The sequence below is a fragment of the Leptonotus elevatus genome, chromosome 22, assembly GCF_054856555.1.
Source record: "Leptonotus elevatus isolate MCC_2025b chromosome 22, RoL_Lele_1.0, whole genome shotgun sequence".
Classification (NCBI taxonomy): domain Eukaryota; kingdom Metazoa; phylum Chordata; class Actinopteri; order Syngnathiformes; family Syngnathidae; genus Leptonotus; species Leptonotus elevatus.
In genome coordinates this window covers 2,766,540-2,782,558 of record NC_141260.1, presented here as the reverse complement: position 1 = coordinate 2,782,558, position 16,019 = coordinate 2,766,540, and the positions used below count along the sequence as shown (strand labels likewise).

General features: G+C 40.0%; 2 long non-coding RNA genes across 3 annotated transcripts; one reads left to right on the top strand and one right to left on the bottom strand.

Annotated features, from left to right (window-relative positions):
• Window positions 1-1,149: 1,149 nt before the first annotated feature.
• LOC147155408 (uncharacterized) lies at window positions 1,150-6,709 on the top strand. 2 transcript variants are annotated; one of them, XR_015092295.1, is made up of 7 exons: window positions 1,150-1,225; window positions 2,765-2,940; window positions 3,253-3,450; window positions 3,980-4,066; window positions 4,454-4,707; window positions 4,837-5,001; window positions 6,201-6,709. It is a non-coding gene; the product is annotated as an uncharacterized LOC147155408 (long non-coding RNA). The 2 variants fall into 2 exon arrangements; XR_015092294.1 differs by having other exon boundaries at window positions 3,980-4,707.
• Window positions 6,710-8,386: 1,677 nt separating this feature from the next.
• LOC147155407 (uncharacterized) lies at window positions 8,387-9,132 on the bottom strand. The gene is made up of 2 exons (XR_015092282.1): window positions 8,878-9,132; window positions 8,387-8,799 (listed from the first exon to the last, which is right to left on the bottom strand). It is a non-coding gene; the product is annotated as an uncharacterized LOC147155407 (long non-coding RNA).
• Between the last annotated feature and the right edge of the window lie 6,887 nt (window positions 9,133-16,019).

Sequence of the window (16,019 nt, the reverse complement as noted above, 5' to 3'; positions counted from 1 at the left end):
TGGTCGATCATTAGTAAGTGGGAATATATTTTTATTGTCTTCTTTATTCATAATTGTTCTTTCACCGTGCGAAAATATTTATATTTAATCCAAATACCTGATTATTCAATAGAATTTTCCATATGATGTTTGTATACCTAAATATTTGATAGCTGCAGCACTAGAGGGGATGCTATACTGTACCATACATAATATAAATGGATAATGAAAGAGATGACCTGACGCTTGGGGAGGACTGGCCAATTGGGAATTTAATGAGTTTCCCAAATGCCCATTCCATCCACGGCGACAAATCAAATAGTAATGGCTTGATGCCGGTCGAACAACGAATCGGCATGTTGGACACTGCACCACCGCTCCCTGGAAAAGTTCAGGCTCAGGATTTTTTTAAAAACTTTAAGCCCTTGATAACACCCAGTGGTGAAGTCCAGGGTATACGCGGGTATACTGAGTATACCCACTTCTTTTTCAGTCAGCATTGAGTAAGTCAGACACCTATGCTGTTTTCGTGTGTAGGGTGTTTCAGTTCTCCGAAGTGCTTTGGAGAACTGAGACACCCTGGCCTACACACTCACACCTATCAACGGCAACGTTCAATTGAGCAGCGTTACAGAAGTTGGAAGTCCGTGGCATGTTGCCCATATCTGCTACTATACGTGCTGGTTGCTATAAATCAATAAAAAAATATACTTTTTTTTTTATTAACTAGTAATTGACATTTGATTATTTTCCACTAGAAAACCTGACGATTTCTCACCGCACACTTGTTAAAAATCACAGGGTTAACAGATAAAAGTCATTTTAAGCATAGCAATTTTTTTGTCAAATTACTTCTTTTTTAAACTCCTGTCACAGGCACCTGTCTATGAACATTTGGCTTTTTCGGTGGAACTGTCAAGTTTGTCTTATGAAAATTCTATTCATTTGATTCCATATTTTCCATAGACGAAGGATGATTGTGAAGACGAAACGGTCCCGACAGCAGAACATGATTTAGAAGTAATTAGTGAGGTAAGCAATCCGTGTATTTGTGTAACAGTAGTGTGTTTATTCAAATGTCATGATCTGCTATACTTTGTTCTATATTGTATTCAACAGTTATGTTACTTCTACTTTATGAAACCATGTCTCTATATGCTTGGTACTTTTAGGACTCCTGTCCAATTTGTGGAAATATATTTCCTGCGGAAATTGTTGCACACCATGCAAGTTCATGTGGTGACAGGTATGACAGACGTAAATTTAGAGATATCAAAACTGCATGAGAATATGCACAAAATACTACAATTAATTTATTACTTATAATGGTGCTTGAAATGTAAAGCGTAAATTTCCCCTTAGGGGTAGAGTTCGCCAGTCGGCGAGCTGGCGGACTCAGTAACAGGGGTTAACTTTCACAAAGAACGCTGGGGTGACGACCGGGGCCTTCCCCCGCTGGGCCTGGGGTTCGGGGTTGTCGGCCGCCCTCCGGTGCCCCCATCTCCTCCTTCTGCCCCCGGTGTTCCGTCCCTCCACACGGCGGGGGGTGGGGTGGGCGCGGCTGCCCTCTCCGCTCCGCTGTCCGGCCCCTCTTCGGCGCCGGTGCCTGGGTGCGGGTGGTCCCCGGGGGCTGGGGGTCGGGGGTTGGGGGGCTGCCGGTTGGTCGGGGTGGGGTCGGGGGGGGGGGCTTTGTTGGGGGGGGGCGGTGGTGGGGGTTGCGGGGTGTGGGGGTGGTGGGGTGTCTGGGGGATTGGGGACCTGGGGGCGGCTGGGGCTGGGTTGGGGTGGGTGGCGGGGTGGATGGGGGGGCGGGGGTTCGTGGGGGGTGCGGGGGTTGGGGGCCGGTGGGGTGCCTGGCGGGCCTGCAGTGCCCCGTTCTGCTGCGTTGGGTCGGGGGCGCGGGCCGTGTTGGGGCGGGGGGTGCTCCTGCTCCTGGGATTGCTCTTCGGCCGGTGGTCCTGGCGGGGCCCGGGGGTCGTCCTTTGGCGCTGCCGCGGCCTGGGGGGCCCTGAAGTGTTGCGCTTGCTCTGTTCCGGCAGGGGTCAACGGCTCCCCTCTTTGGTGGAGATTTTCAAGCATGCCAGATCCACCACACCAGCATCTACCGAAACTCAGACACAATCTGTTTCCTCCTCAGGTCATTGAATCGGTGGAGGCTGGTGTCTGTGGATCTCACTCGGCTTCGTCTGTCCTTCCTTCCTTTTCTCGGTCTCTCCTTCGGTCTCTTGAGGCCTCCCTGATTTTATGTTTTTTGGATTTGTTGGGGTCTGGATGTTTCTTGGGTTGGGGAGGAGTTCTGGTGGGTGGTGCCTGGTCGGTGCTGGATTTCACCTTCCTTGGTTTTCTTTGGTCCCCTCGGGTCTCCTGACGGCGGTGTTCGGTTTAGGTGAACGGTATGAGATTTTTTCTAATAGGTTTTTTTGGTGAGCTAACAAATACACGCACGCACGCACATACACATACTCACCCACACACACACACAAACAAAATAAAAAAATAAAAATAAATAAAAATAAATAAAGAGCAATGATGATGACATTTCCGAATGAACAATACTGAGCTCTTTAAGAAAAAAATAAAAAATATATAAATAAAGCGTAAATTTCTTCATGTAAATCGTCAGGTACATTTTCAAGATATAAAATTGTACATAATTTGACACATGACCACTGTGTATGAGTTTTCTTTTTTGGATGATGCAAGTGTGATAATCAAACTGTATAAAATGTTTGTTTTTTTTCTTAATATGTGTGCTAAAACGTGTGTTCATTCAATCTTTTTCAAGATTTCCATGTGGTAGCTCCACTTCTGCACAATCATATATGCCGAGTGACCACATGACTCAAAGCAGCACTGGTGCATCAGTTATCTGCTCATCACCTGATATAACGACATCAACAGCGACCCTCTCAACAGACAATACCCTTTTACAGTCCAGACCTGATGAAATGGATGAGATGCGTTAGTATTTGTCTAAAAAAATTTATGAATAAATAATGACATGTTTGGTGAAAGTTAAGAAAAACAATCACATTGAAAGATGTTAAAATGCCAATATTCATTACAGTGCTGTAATTTTTTTTCCATCTCACCAAAAATCGAATTACAATTATTGAGTTTGTCATAGACTTGCATATGTCTTTGTTTATTCTACAAATTGGTTATAGGCACAATTTGTAGAGTAGTGAATGTTGTGCAATTCATTACTTTTTAAATTACAACTTCAATTATAATAAACAGTTGTTTTCTTCTATTTTTTGTGTGTTACTACAGCATGGCAAAACGTAGTGGATCCGGAATTAGCAGCTGACCAGTACAGAAGGCAGTGTCTGCAAACCAATGAAGATAAGCCATACCTAAAAATAATAATAGACATTGGAGAAGACGTAATGGACCAGGAAGCCAGAATCCTCACTTTTTACAAGACTCCCAATATAGATTGGGCCAAACCATTTCAAGCTAAACTAAAAGGTGCTGTAAACAAACCTCAATTCAAACATGTTGTTTTTGAGTATTGTATTCGTAACATGTTTTGCTTTTTATATATTTGTAGGGGTGCAGATAAGTAGCATGTTAGTGCGCATGAGCACCAAAATTACAATAATGTAGTAATGTACTTGTTAAACTTATTTTTTTTTCTTTTCTTTTTTAAGTTCACACTTAAAGCTTTCTATGAACAACCGCTAAGACAGCTAGCTTGAGTAGCCTATTTCCCTGGAAACTGATGCATTTGCATGGAGATGTGGCTGAAGGCGTCGTACAAGTGCTGCCAGAAGGACAGTTATCTTCGCATCACTGTACTGTGGCTACGGCAGTCATTCAAAATATGTAATGACACGAAAGTGGTCCATGTTGCATGTTGCATGAATATTTTTATTGTGGGAGTACAATGCTGTAACAACAGCAATCCCACATGAACATATGAAAACATGAAAAATACAAATTTGAAGGCCAGAAAACCCATGACCTGAAAGATGGATGTGATTGCTTGTGTTTTTAGGAGATGTGGCCATTGGAGAAGGGGTTAACAGACACTTCTTCAGTATGATAATGCACAAGTTACAACATGGTTTCAAACTTGATTGCGGTAGGTCTTAAAGAATCCTAAAGACACTGGCCCAACTCCACTAAAGTTTGTTTGTTTAAGTTGCAAGGCAAAATAGAACATAAATGTTAGATAATTGACTCATGATCTTATGAAGGAATTACGTGCACCATCCTGGCAGACAGCTTTAGTTATGGTCAGTGATTATATTGCAAATTATTGTAAATTAATCATTCAGCAAATACAAGTTATCATTCAGCTATACTATGAATAACTAACAACAGACAGCATAGCCATAACACATGACAAATCTGTCAATCTAAAGATTAATACACAATCATAGGCAGGAAATTGCAATCATGTGGTTATTATAACCGTATTGAACATAAAATGGCAAACCCCATTAACATTTTTTTTAATTTTTTATAGGAACCGCATGCGGCACTGTGCTGTTTGAAGGCCAACCAGATCATTTAATTCCTGCCACTTCCCAAGTATTTGCACAGAATGACCTGTTTGTCATGGCAGGAAGAATGATTGGGCATTATTTCCTTCATGGGGGCCCTTGTCTGTTAGGTATTAGCCCAGCAGTAATTCATGTGTTGCTTGGTAAATCACCACAGACAGCGACAATCATGTTAGAAGATGTGGCAGACATGGACATCAGGGAGACCATACGCCCGGTAAGTACGGTAAAGTGCAAGGTGTTATCCATTGGAAAACATTGTCATTCAATGAAAAAATATGGACTATACTTTTACTTTTTAAATGTAATTTATTGGAAATAAATGTGCGGTATTTTCTTTTTAAAGCTGTTTGAGAATCAAGAATCTGCTGGAAAGGAAGAAACAAGTGAAAAAAGAGGACTCAATGAGTGTCAGACAACGGCTGTTAATGACCTGGCATTGGCATGGGACATGCCTATATTAACGGCTAGTAACAGCACCTGGCTCCTTCACAATCTACTTCAGCATGCAGTAAGTGTGGCTGACTAGCGTTATATCCATCAAAAGTTGTCCTACTTAAGTGTCTCCTATCTAACAGTATATCATGCTTTGATAAATGTACATTTTACACATTACCTCTGTATATGTAACTGGATAGCCGATAGGCCAATTCCATATTATTACTCTCAAGAAATGTTTCTCGGCATACAATCCTATAGGAGGATCTTTGATGAAAAATGTTTGCGCATGCGCGGTTGGTTGTGTGACAGAAAATGATAGCGGGCTCAGTCGCGCTGTATAGATGAGACGTCAAACAATATCGCCCATTTCAAGGCGAGGAACAAGTCAGGGTGGCTGTTGATCATGCTTTGGAACACCTGAATAAGACTGAAAAAGAAATATGACTTAGTGTTTTTTTATAGCTACTGCACAAACTCGATTTCTTCGTTTTTTAAATCCTCTCCAAATAACAAATCTATAGGCTCAAGTAATTACCGGTAATAAAGTGAGCCTCACAAACCCTGTCAGCATCAGCTGGAAACCAGGCTTTGAGCATCAAATTATACCCTCCTGATATCTCGCAGCCATCACAATATGTCACAATGAACATTATGTCACACACGATCCTCGAATATATTTACCGTATTGAAATTGGAGAACATTTGATTTACGATGTTTATAAATTTATTAAACATAAACAAGAGGACTTCAGACATTTTACAACTTGCCTTAAATACATGTATACATTATATGCTTAATGAGGGTTGTAGGAGGAAAATTGTACATTTTTTAATAAATTAATTATAACTAACTCAACAAAAGATGCCTCTGCCAAATCTAATATTGGGGTCTAAAGAACTGAGCGATAAAAGAAAAAAGGGGTCGTCAAAGCAGCACATACTGTCCAGTGTCCACTTGTTAAAAAAATTGTGACCACCTTGCCACACCTGCCTCCCGGCCCGACACTAAGAGCCTAGGAGCTGTATATGTCTAATCTGTATGTATACCTATAGTATATATAGTAGTCTTCTCTCAGGATGGGAGAGGTAAGATGGTCGCCCTGTGGCTCCAATGGCTTGCACGGTGTGTATGGGCGATCGGCTGTACAGCAATATATACAGACCAGTGTTTGAATGTGCACAGAGTAATAATTGAATTGAATTTACTGCATGTATATATTTACTTGGAGTCCCTTCATCCATACCTCACTCACCCCTGTGATACTTTAGGGTGCTCGGCCGAAACTCCCGCCAACTCAAACAGCTGAAGCAAGGACTAAAAGAAACCCTCATTATGCTGTTATTGGAGTCTCGACCCGATGCAGTGGCATCAGTTTTTCCAACAGAAACAAAGTCTGAGTGCAGTGTGGAGGTATTCAATGAAGCATGTCTAGGATTCCAAAATGTCTGTAATTTTCAAAATAAATTTTTTTGCATGGGAATTAACTGGAATTTATGGGAATGCAAACGGAATTCATTAGGTCAAGATTGACCAGATAACTTAATTACACTTTTTTTTAAAGGTTGTGCGAGTTTGAGTGAGCCTGCTCATGGGCATGTTGGGGGGAAGGTTAGGGTTTTCTTTGTGCTGTACTATGGATGTTTTACTCACTCAACGCTTTTGAGTTGCAATGTAATGTATGAAAGGAGCTATATCAATTTTGATTTGATGTGACAGTCTGGCAAAACAAAAAAATATTTATTTTTTCATTAGGGTTAGTTCAAGGTTGCAAAGATGTTTGCCAGACCCACCACCCATCCATCCATTTATTACCGCTAATCCGGAGTCGGATTCACGGGGGCAGCAGCTTTAGGAGGGAAGCCCAGACCTCCTCAGCCACTTGAACCAGTTCCTCCGGCTGGATCCCAAGGCGTTCCCAGGCCAGCCCAGAGACATAGTCTCTCCAGCATGTCCTGGGTCGTCCCCAGGGTCTGCCGCCGGTGGGACATGCCCGGAACACCTCTCCAGGAAGGCGTCCAGGAGGCTTCCGAACCAGATACCCGAGCCCCCTTAACTGGCTCCTTTCCACGCGGAGGAACAGCGGCTCGACCCTGAGTCCCTCCCGGATGACTGAGCTTCTCACCAAATCTTTTAAGGGAAAGCCCGGACACCCAACGGAAGAAACTCATTTCGGCCGCTGTGTGGCAGACACTCGCAAAGAAATTTCAACATGTTCATTATTCCTTTGCGATTTACATAGAATGTTTGGTGCCGTAAATATACTTTGCAAGTGTCTTGAGAACATCTTTGCAACCTTAGAATAAATAATAATTAAAAACTGACAACAAAGAAAAACTCGCTACATGCACAGTCCCTTGCATGCAAACCTTTGACGCACAGTTAGATACAACCTTTAAGCCCATATCCAAATGAGAGGGAGAGTGTTTGCTTAGGGTTAGGGTTATATTATTGAATATTCGTCATCATATGTTCAGTTATGCAAACATTTTTAATGTTTTTTCCTTGTTCCAAGGAAATTTTGATTTGGAATCATTTTCAGTGAACAATTCCAACCTTGAACAAAGTCTGACGAGAAATCAACAATCACATGTTCTCCTCAGCAGGATACACATTTCATTGTTAGGCTGTTGAGACCACAACATCAGCCTTCACACAATTAACACCCCATGTGTGGATTGACCATATGTATAAATTAGAGAGAAAATTGTAAAATAGAATGAATTGGTTCAATGCCAACTATGGTGCCATAATGATTGTCTCATTTGCTGTCCTAGGTTGTTTTGGACCTAATCAAATGGCCTGAGGAATCTGGGTTGGACGATGAAGATGGTTACTCCGTTGACTGTAGATGTAGAATAATGGGGTACTTGCGTCAGTTTGTGAGGACAGGTAAATTACATGTTGATATTTGTGCACATTTTGTAATGCATAAATGCAGATTTTCAAATGTGGTTGAAAATCAAGGTTTTTTTAACCATTTTTTCTTGTTTATGAACACAAGTTGTATTATGAGTATTAAGCATAAGCATACACATATTGCTACAAGGCAGAATTTTAATTTATAGATACATCTGTGATTTGATTTTCTTAAATGATCATCCTCTAGCAGGGATCACTTTTTTTCCCAGATGTTGCAGAACCTGTTTTTTTCTCAAAAAAATACATAAATTAAATTATAAAAACAGTAATCTAATTGATTATTGTTACTTAATAGCATGCACAGCTTAATTCCACTTTTTTTCTCCTTTTTTTTAGGGTCTCAAGAGAATCTTAAAAGACTCCTGAAGTTCTGGGTGGGATGGGAGATACCCATGCCAGATATGAAAGTGGAGGTGGTGAGAGCGGAACATCCCACATCTTCTACATGCTTCCAAAACTTAAAGTTACCTGGCCACTACAGCCATTACACAGAATTCAGTGACCATTTAAAGAACTGCATCGCCACAACTGATACTGGTTTTGGTTTGGTATAGATCAAAATCTTTATTTCATTACTTTAAATAATGTAGTTCTGATGTTTTGCTAGATAGGTTCTTATTACAGTTCATTGTCAATTTGTACGAAAAGACAATATATAGCACTAAATTATAAAATGTAATTTAGTGCAGGCAGTTTTAAACAAATAACAGCCCAGAAGCGCTTGGCTAGACCCTACACATAGTTTATACTGTGCATGTAGTTCACTGCAGCCAAATAATGGTCTACTCCCATGCGTGTAGAAGGTCCTGCTGGATCCACAGCAGCATGGAGTCCAGCCAGTTCTTGAGGTGTCAAAGGGCAGTCAGTTTCAGGCACATAGACACAAGAGTCGGTGTTGCTGGACACAAGGCCACTACTCTCCCAGTTTATCAGGGGGATGTTCAAATCCTGTAGTTGATATGAAAAACAACTCATTGTCTACTGTTTAAAGTAAGTTTTGCTTACCAATTTTTTAAAAGTACTTACAACATCATTAGACTCTTGTACATTATAGTGCAGTCCCATGTGCCACAGTTGGTTCGGGGTACGATTTCCCTCGCTGCTCATGGGATGACTGTCCCAGCCATCTTTAAAAACATCAAGCTGGGCTTGTAAGCGAGGAATGAAGACATAATGGCAGCAGAAAAGGTGAACACTGCTGGACAGGTCCAGGAGATCATCTTCCTCCATTTGGTGCAACGCAGCATAGTAGAGGCAAGTGACTGCTGTGTAGACATCTCGCCAAAGACGTTCAATTTTGTAATGTCAATGTAATTGTGCCCCCCCCCCCTTTTTTTTAATTAAAGAAGACATATAGATAACCTTTTAAACCATGTAAAAGAGTGAATCATATTTGGACAAACAAGCAACTGGGTGCAACAATTAATCAACTACTTGGCTATCCAAATAATTATTTAATCATTTTTGAGAGCATGTTTGAATTGTTCTAAATCCTTTTAAATTTAAGCATTTCAATGGCAAATGGTTTGTTTTTCTGTTATCAACAAAAAAAGTAGTTTAAAATGATTAATGCAGTTTCATAAATGAAACAAACATTCCATTAATTTCAAGTAATGAGAAAGTAAGGGTGATTAAAAAAAAGAACATAGCAGAATTCTTTACCTTTATTTTGTACATTATTACTATTTGTATGTGTTGGAATGTCACCTTTGAAAATTAGATGTTGCATCTCAAGGGGATATCCTATAAAGCTACAAATCAAATGAAAATTTAAAATCATGCGATATTGCAAAAATGAAAAACTGTAGCTTGGACTTGTGTCGTAAATAGCTTCAAGTTTTTAGGTTTTACAAGTGTTAGTGTTTACCACTGGCAGTAAAGACAACCGTAAGTTGCCAATGTTGATTGCAACTGTTACTTGGTCTTTCATGTAATTGATATTTGATGGAAGTGGTGGAACATAAACTTTGTCTTTAACATACCACCACAAGAAGAAAAAAATAAAATCACACACACAGAGGTTCTGCCAGGCCAATTACAGCCATCGACTGCTAAGTGAAGTTTTCATTCAGTTCATTCTTTTCTCTTTTTCAAATAGGCTAGATGTTGCCCGTGCTGGTGGTGGCCACATTAACCACTTCAAAAACAAGAATAATTTGAATGTATTTACATGTGTCTAACCGGAAGTTTTCTGTGTTGTTGTTATTATTATTTTTTAATATTGCATAGATTTTGGCGTATTCTTTTTTTCTTTCTTTTTTTACTCACCCTGTAAACTTACAAGGTTATGAATGTGGTAGTTCCATAAAAATGAAGTGTCTTCTAAAGTACCTCTGATTATGCACACTTTTCCCTGCAATGAAGCTGTTTTTGCCAACTCCTCTTGTGGAGAACATCAGCTGGGCTACATCCACATTTTCCACCCCATGGTCACCACGAACCCTTAAGAAAATGTAACAAACATGAGAACTCCTATTAATTATGCATTACACTTCACTGAAACAAAAACCTTAAAACAAGTCAATGGTTAGAACAGGTAGATTTACACTATTAAGGGTAGGATAGGCTAGGTGATGATGTCTGACTAACCTTTGAGGTAAGCCATACTTCTCAACAGCTTCATTGAAGAAGGCAAGGGTTGTGGAGGCTCTGTTATTATTTGCAACAGCAAGATACATTATCTATGTGAGAAGAATGGAATTGTCCCATTGTGACTTCAAACAACTGTACTTTTTATTTTCAAATGATCAAAGTACGTTAACAATAACAATATCAATTTTAAGTGTCAATTTCAAAGCTCTTAACAAATACAATTTCAATAACCTTTAACAGTCATGTAGTAGTTAAAACAGGATTATATTTAAAAAGGTAAAATGCAACAATAATACTCAATGCAATTGGTGTAATGGCACTTGAGAATATCTCATTCTCTACCTTGCATCTGTTTTAAGAGATTCCATAAGAAATGAGTCTTTATAAAATGTCAAAAAAGAAAACATGTAATCTAATTCTCAGACAGAGTGCCAGCGAAGTCTTAGCATAAAGTCACAGGTAACATGATGGAGTTTTGATTTGTTACTGTAAGTGCAATTAAAGCTTTTCAACTAAAATGACTGTAAGTAAGAGTATTACAGTACTATTATGTTACCATTGAAGAATACAAATGCAAAGGTGCTCCCAAAGAAAATGAAACCGATTTCTGAGGTAGCCATCCTAAACTAGTACTACAATCTGAAGGTCTTCAAAAACAAAAAACAACTAATCACAATTGAAATGCCTGATTCAATGACAAAAAGTTTAGACGTTTAAAGGGAATATCCAATTATTTATACCTTCCTTGAGAAACCATCGATTCCTCCAAATATCACCATATTGTACCTTCAATGACATTTGAGATAAAGAAAAACATTAGGTATTATCACTTTTTTGCACATAGTTAAGTCATGTACAGGTAATATGTTTTGATTTGAAAAACATAACCAACCTTATAAGTTTGTGGTTTGTGTCTATATGCATCAGCGATCTTGGGCCTGGGACAGAGTATGTTCTGCGAACAACACACCTCAATGCTGACATTCTCAGCACAATTCCTGCTGTGTCAACCCTATGCATCGATGCACGAATCCTCTGCCACTGTACACGATGCCCCTGTGCCCGCAACAATCCCATCATTAATCTGTACCCAGCATGTGGGTTGCAGTGGTGTGTTTGTGACACCAGGTTGTCAAGCTCATCATTAGTCAGTTGACCGTACAAGGCCCTAACAGACATAGCCCAGCTGTTCATGTTTCTCTGCAGCGTCCACCGAGAAACTCCTAAAAGTCTGGCAATGTACGCTGCAGATAGCCCTATGCTGAGGAGCTCCGAAACATATTCCCTACATATTAAAATTTTTGGACAACCAGGTTTTGTTCTCCCCACAGGAACCGTTACATGAAGCTCCATTTCATCTTGGGCAGAGAGTAGACCATGCACATCAGTAAGGGCTTCATACACTTGCTGAGGGATCTGAATTTGGTTAGCTAGTGCACTCAGTAAAACCATGTCCTGTGAAATGATAAATTGTAGATAGTCCAGGTCCAGAGGGGCACGCCCAAGGGCAGCTGATAGTCTGTTATGGAGTCGGGCCAGTAAAAGATTCAGCAGCAGTTCCTAGAGAGAAATATAGGGTGTCCATAACATGTTTACAATTTTTAAAACAATATATTACAAAGGCAGTTGTTGAGATGTCTTAAACAGATTTGTTTTATTTTAACCAGTGTTTGTTAATTAAAGTATTCATTCATATTGAATTTATTTGTTTCAGATACTGTGTTGATGGATGGTAAACCTGCAGCAAACATGGCAACAAATCGAGTACCGTTTTCATGTGCTTGGTGTAAATGATGATGCCCATATAGAGGTCTATTAAATTAAGTTTAAAAAAAAACTCACACAAATGAAGGTACTTAAAATATCTCAAAATTGTTATAATTGTAAAGAGACTTTTGGGACACTCTGTATAGGTCGTGTGTAATGTGCATTATTATTGATTACATTATTATGCAAACAGGAAGAAATAATAACAAAAAACACACCATTAATGTCAAGACAGTAGCGATATTCCGCTCACCTGCTGCTGCAGCGAAGAGCTGTTGCTCTGATCGGTCATTTTTCTAGAAGGCAAAACAAGATAAAGAACACTATGGAGTCAAATGTGTACATACATAACATCGATTGGGTGCATCTTCCCTCCAGTACCTGTCAATGGCGCATATGTGAGCTACATGAATTCGTTTGTTAGCCAGCTAACTAATACAAGAAATAACAATTTTAACCAACACAGGGGAGCAGCGCACTGCACCATTCTTGGCATATAATGAAGTAGTTTAGTTGTTCATTGTTGTCATATAGCCACAATATTCCAAAGCATGAGATGCAATTAAGTCCGTGGCGCCAGAAATGACGATAATGACTAGACTGCTTTAGCATGAAATCAAATGCCAGCTAGCTAGAAAGCTAAATATGTGATGCTAATCATAAAAACAGGTTGGATGACCATCGTCAATATTTGAAAGAATGATGAAGTAACATAATACTTACCTTGTAATAGCAAAAACCAAAAGAGACTGAAGTATTCTTAATATGTATGTTGGTTGGCGACGATGTGTCCTGCTTGTATCCTTCCGCGAGTCCCGCCACCGTCGTTCGCTAAACCAATGAGGTTGCGCTCCAATCCGCTCAAATCCTTCTCACTTGATTGGTCAAGACAACCCTTCATTACACCAGAGCCCGCCCCTTCTTTACGAGTACAAATCACGGCGCTCTACAAGTACAAATTAGTTTTGCTCCATTTGTAGCGCGACAAATGGGGCAAAACTCACGTCACTGAACAGCAGCAGAAAGCCCACTTGTGACTCCTAGTGGCGACTTCTTTGACTACAAGTTGTCATTTCTACAGGTACAAATCACAACTTTTACAGATACAAATTTATAGTTTTTGTACAGGTACAAAAAAAATTTGTACAGATACAAATCATGACTTTTACAGGTACAAATTTGTTTTTACAGATACAAATTTGTTTTACACATACACATTTTTTTTTTTTACAGGTACAAATTTCTTTTACAGACACAATTTTTTTTTTACAGGCACACATTTTTTTTACAGATACAAATCACAAATTTAGACTTTTTTCTACAGGTACAAATTTTTTGCACAAGTTAGTTTTGCACCATATTTACCTCCATATTTGAACGTTGTGTTATCCGGCTGCTGTATTAACAAGATAGGTAAAGTTAAGTGCTAGACATGGTAGCCTACATGCTAACTACACCTGCTAGCGCTAGCTAGAGCTAGCAGATCTCACTTTAAGGTTTTAATGTGCAGTAAAAGAAAACAAAAACAAAGAAAAGTTTGAGTAGGCTCTAAATCTCAATTGTGTATATCCCTCGTTGCTACAATATACAGTAAGGCTTTTGTCTATTCTGTCGTCGTTGTGGTGGTGGTGGGGGAGGGGGCGTCGGTTGTTGAGTTGCGTGTCCTGCTCAACTGTGTAGTGGACTAGAGCTAGCAGATGTTACATTAAGGTTTTAATGTGCAGTAAAAAAAATATATATATACATATGTTTGAGTATGCTGTAAATCTCAATTGTGTATATCCATCGTTGCTACAATACACAGTAAGGCTTTTGTCTCGTCTGTCGTCGTCGTGGTGGGGGTGGGGGAGGGGGGCGTCGGTTGTTGAGTGGCGTGTCCTGCTCGATCGTGTAGCGGAGCGGCGCCGATGAGGGATTTTGGAAGTATTTTACACTGTTAAATGACCTTCATTGATTGACTACAGCACACATTTGTAAATTGTTAAAGCTGCCTTTATTTTCCCCCTTGAAAGATTACCATTGGTTTCTGTAGTGATCGTTTTTTTCACGGCCATCCAGAATACCCATCCATTTTGCCAAACCGTTTCACCTCATGGAAATTAATGTAAAAGAAAAAAAAAGTAACAATGTTATTACAATACCGTTTTCTTTGTTAATAAGTAAACAAGGAAGTCTATAGTGGATCCATTTTTTTCTATTGTTGATGTCACGATCTGTCACGGTTGAAGTTGGCTGTCACGAAACGGAGTGGAGGACCCAAATGCAGGAGAGCCACGGCAGTGATGCTGATAACTTTAGTTTTAATCAAAAACAAGGAAACACAAAATCACGCCCGAGGGCGGCTAGAACAGCGAGTAGTGTGGGATACAGAGTAGCATCACGGAGTAATAACCCGACACTCCTTGCTGCTTCTGTCAGGCTTTTATCTTGACCTGACGAGCTAATGGGCAGCAGGTGTGTTTGGCGGGATCCGCCCTCCAGCTGTTTCCCCAGCAACTGCAAGTGAAAACAGAAACAGCTGACCCCAATCATGACAGTTGAGGATTTATTGAAGGCTCTGCTCACCCCATCCATTATTTATAATCAATGAACTATACAATGTGTGATGTTACTATACTTCAATTGATGACGGTTTCTTATTTTTATTACAATGACACCACTGCCTCATTAGACTCAATGTACATTTTTAATGTTTCAAACACATCTGAGATTAACTACAAATTTTATCTTGAATCTTTTAGCGATCCGCTGAGCACTGTGCGAATTGGAAAGCTGCTGACCGTGATACTTGGATTTCAAACCTTCAGCACCGCCTTGGACTTCCACCTCATCTACCTGCTTCCATCTTGCCCTCAAACAACATAATACATATATAAGATCTACATCACAGAGTCTAGAACGCAAATACAGCTGAACTTGCACTCAACAGCACATTACAAACACTCTAATATCATTACTTTACTATTTTGTTGTGTTTAAATTGATTTCCTTTTTTTACTGCCAGTTTACTTTTGACTTTGTCTTGGGAAGTTTTTTTTCTTTTCTTTTTGCTTACAGTAAAGGTTGCTGTAGCAGCATGCCGCGGAAGGGGAAGCGTTCCGAGGCAGCCAAGCGCCGATGGAAGAAGCTGGACCTTGCTGCTCCGGAACTGAGCCCAAACATCGCACCCCAGCAGGTACTTTGCCTCTATTCAATTCTGCACTTGGCGGTGGTGTATTCTGTGTTGAGTTATTTTGAGTCACACTGCTAGGTCCTCAATGTGCTGTATATTTTGTTTTCAGCCTCGGTCCCCACCCTCTGCCACCAGTGATGGGACCACGATGCAGTCTCCAGTGAACAAGGTACGAGTTTCACGCCATATTTTAGCAAGAGTTTATCATTTTTTTATTACTATTACACTTTTTTTTAATATCCTAAACATTTGCAATGTGATTTAGAAGGCCAGAGTCCGAACTTCAGCTCCAGCCAGTCGGCTCGCCACTGTGGACGCCCGCTCCCCACCGCATACCTCTACTGTGGCTGCCCACCAGGTATGTTCCACAGCAGGCAAAATGCAATTAACTTTGTTAATGTGCAATACACATTATTTCCGGCTACAAATATAGTCAAGCAGAAAAAAATGCTAAAATGCTTATGTAAAAAGCAGTCTGTGTATTCAAGACACTCAATAGTAATGTAAAAAAATCCTTTATTAAAAATGGACTACCAACATGTTTCAACACAAGATTGTCTTCACCAGGGCATAGTTTGACAAATATAGAGTGTATGACTGAGCGATATTTGTGCATCATCAGAAAAAAAAAGTTTGT